This window comes from Haematobia irritans, chromosome 1, assembly GCF_050003625.1.
Source record: "Haematobia irritans isolate KBUSLIRL chromosome 1, ASM5000362v1, whole genome shotgun sequence".
In the NCBI taxonomy this organism is placed as follows: domain Eukaryota; kingdom Metazoa; phylum Arthropoda; class Insecta; order Diptera; family Muscidae; genus Haematobia; species Haematobia irritans.
Window position 1 is genome coordinate 72,729,136 of NC_134397.1, and position 4,009 is coordinate 72,733,144.

The window sequence follows — 4,009 nt, forward strand, 5'->3', positions numbered from 1 at the left end:
AACTGTGTGGAACTATGTTCACAATACATAAAATCTTTTAGAGGAGTTTTGAAACTCTCAGATATGTCACCGACCACTGAAAAACTTTTTGGGATTGAAACCATGACGAATACTTTCTTTTATATCTTACGATCCTGTGTTTTACACAAGATGTCCAAAAGCCGGAAAAATACATACGACTTATAGATGTTTTCAAACCCTTCCTCAAGAGTTGAAATGTTTAAAAAATGAATATTGTATTTTTCTAAATTTGAGATTTTTGAAATTTAGAAAAACTTCCCATTTCCCTGTGAAATCAACTCCCGCGACAATTGCTATCAATCTGTCCAAACTTGTTCAATGTTGTAAAGCCAATGGTAATAGACAATAAAATTTTTTTGAGACGTTTTGTGGGTTCGTTTGTTTTACTATGTTAACAATAACAAAATATATTTATATATTTAAATTTTCTGATTTTCTTTAATGTATAAAAATATAAGCGTTTAGCATTAAAATAAGTTTGTTTTTGTTGTTGTGGATTTGTGGATGTTGCTATAGGTTTGTTTGCTTTGCTGCTCTCGGTAGTTTAATGTTGTTTTTTGTAGATTTTTTTTTTTCAAAATTTTTATTCATTTTGCTTTATTTATAGTTTTATATATTTTTTTGCTTTCTTTGTTATTATAAAATAAAATTACGCTTTAAATTTATATTAATTATACAATGGAAATTAAAATAAACATTAACAAAAAAATGCGTAAATATTAATTTTATTTTATTGATGTTGATTTTTTTCCTTTTAAATTAGATTATATTTTATTTTCTTTATTAAATACAGTGTAAAACTAATTATTGTTCTCTTGAAAAGAAACCAAACATAACTGTTGTTTAAAAAAGAAACTTCAAAAAAAAATTAACAAAAAATTTTACAAAATCGTGGTAATACATATGAGTGGAAATTTACAAATTCAGGGCAAAAAATAACTGCAAAATCAACATTTCCATAAAAAATAAAAAAAAGCTAGAGAGAGAGGAGAAAAGAAATTCCAATAGAAAAGTTATTAAAAATAGGAAAACAAAGGAGCCGCATTAAAAATTAATTTAAAAAATGTGTTTAATTTTTACATAGCAAGTTTATAATGATAATATTGGATAAAGAAGAATTACAAAATAATTTTGATTCATTTACAAAGTGTGACTCTAAATATTTTATATGGGCGTTTGTTTGTTTTTTTTATGTTACATTTTATCCATAGTGTTTTTTCAAAAAACATATGTATTTATATGTATGCTGCTGAGTGAGTTGAATGTATATAGAATTTTTGCATTACTATTTTTCAATTAATTAGTTTTATAAAAAAAAAATATTTTACACTGTAGATTTTCTTGATTTATTTTACTTTTTTATCTTTTTTTCTTAGGACTTTCTGTGATAATTATATATGACTTATTTTTTTTTTATTTTATTTGTTTTGATAAAAATTACAAATATTTGAATTGTTTTGTAAATTTGAAAACCTGAATTTTATGAGAAATTTTATAAACTTTGTTACACTTTCCTATTACTCAGTTGATCTTATTTTTGTGAATATAGACTATTAATTTTTTTATTTTAAATATATTTATTTTAGTTTTATTTTCTTACTTTTTCAGACTATAGTGTTTACATTCCTTTTTTTGTTTAATATATTTTCTGTAACTTTTGTTTATTGTTTTTTTCGCTTTATTATTTAAAAAAAACATATTTCAGCTAATCAGTTTATATGTAATTAATAATAATTACTATAATAAGAGCAAAAAAAAAACAAATCATATAAAACTTTAAAAATGTTACAATATTTTTGCTTTGTTTTTTTTTGACAATTCTTTTTTATAATTTCAAATTATAAATACCTAAAGAATGTTTTGATAGAATTGAAAAAAAAAATACAATATATTTGGTGCTAAAAAAAAAGTGAAAGTGATTGAATTGTAAAAATTGGCTTTCGTTGAAAGGATAAAATCGGGGAAGTAAGGGCGGTACAGGAGGCTAAAGGAAGGTAATTAACATTTTATTATGTTTTTTTTTTCTTTGTTTTGCTTGTTTGTTTTATCTTTAAAGGATTGTGTACAAATATTGTAAATGGTTTACTGTGTTTTTGTTTTTTTTTACTATCTAAAATTAAACGAAATCATTAAATAAATCAATAAGACCTTCGGATTGACCCAATGAGAAATTGTAATAACCATCCAATGGTGGTTCAATGGGCAACAGTGGTGGCAAGTCTTCAAAATCTGCAAAGAAGAAAAGAAAAAAAATAATTACTAAATTTAAATTGTTTTAAATGTTTATTAATAATAAAAATCAATAAAAGTGTCTGATACTCTTCCATAAAAAATGATCACGGTCAATTAATTTTTTTTTAGATTTTATTTAATATTGTGCTTAGAAATTCATGCCAGAGCTGAATCTCATGGTGCTACAAACTTTCAAATACAAAATTTTATACACTACAAAAACATACCTATGGTGTTTTTTGTGGTGTGTGCCATGCAGACCCACGAGAATTCAGTTCCAAAATGAATTTGTTCTATATATTTTCCTCTATATTTTTTCATTTGCATGTGCAATTTTATACGAGATGGATGAGATTTAAATGATGATGTTGCGTGTGTTTTGTTTTATTAAAAAAATCACTTTTTCACAATATGTTAATAAAGTTTTTAAAAAATGGGGATCCCTTTTGTTTTGTTGTTGAAATTGCAGAATGTTAAAGTGGATATAAATAGAATTAAAAAAAAAATAAATAAATAAATAAATAAAATAATATCATTGTAACAAGGTTGATATAAAACCCTACACTCATCGAACAAACTCTGCTAATAAGTGAAAATACCGACTAAACCAGACGAATTACTTTTTTTTAACAATTTTTTACAGCAACAAATCTGACATTGCTGCCAAAACATCTAGTTTTCAGAAAAGCTTTTAACGTCTGTCGTCTTTAATCGATAATCGACGTTAATTCCTGAACAAGGGCGATGTCAACCACAACGATTACTTCTTGTACCAACTATCGTTTAAAGTTCGTGAAGGAAAAAAAAAATAATCTAGACCTCCTTTATATAACCGATTCCGAACATCGTTTCACATTATGGTGAAACCACTTAGAGAAACATTTGGGCTGTTTTCTTTTAGCACTGGATATGCTAAGCCGTTCAGGACTAAAAGAAAACAGAGTACTCGTTTATCCAGGACATCTCCACAAATAGGCAACACTGTCATCAGCTGTTTAAAAACAATCACAGAAAAGAAGTGAAATCTTGCATTTTTAATGTATGAAATGCTCCAATTAGTAATAAATATTTACTGCTGCGATTATTTATGACACTGTATCACTTTGAATTTCATGTTTTTCGATAAAATAGTCAAAATAAATTGCTATCGTGAATCGAAGAATCACTTGATCCAAATACAATCTGGAAACATCGGCGCGACTTGCACTGATGAGATGTTCTGGATAGAACACCAGTGCAACGATGTTCTGGATAGCTTATACTAATGTTGCATCAAGTGCAAAAAGGAAACAACACTTGAAAATGTCACAATAGTGAGAGGGGATAATTCACAGTTGACAAATTTTTTGGTATTCGGTCGAAACTGAGATTGACCCATGACAAAAAAATATAACAACAAACAAAGACTTCTCTTTTTAGCAGACTTTTTTCTTTGAATGTATCAATATATTTGTGATCATAAGATGCGAATTCGGCACCTCGGCTCAGTGTTGCCAGTATTGGGGATTTTTCCCCAAATTGACGATATTTTTTCGTTGTAAGGGAAGAAATTTTTGAATTGATTTGGTGGGGAATTTCCATAAATTTGGGGAATTTTATGGGGATTTTTTTCGAAATCGGTACAGTGTAATAAATCATATTAAAACAGAAGTTCAACGAATCGTCAATAGGGCTGTTTTCTTTTAGCACTGGATGCACTAAACCGTGAAGGACTAAAAGAAAACAGAGTACTCGTTTATCCAGGACATCTCCAAAA

The 4,009-nt window shown here is 26.9% G+C and overlaps 1 long non-coding RNA gene across 1 annotated transcript; it reads right to left on the minus strand.

Moving 5' to 3' along the window:
- Window positions 1-394: 394 nt before the first annotated feature.
- LOC142221168 (uncharacterized) lies at window positions 395-2,643 on the minus strand. Its single transcript, XR_012717962.1, has 2 exons — window positions 2,481-2,643; window positions 395-2,250 (listed from the first exon to the last, which is right to left on the minus strand). It is a non-coding gene; the product is annotated as an uncharacterized LOC142221168 (long non-coding RNA).
- Window positions 2,644-4,009: the final 1,366 nt, after the last annotated feature.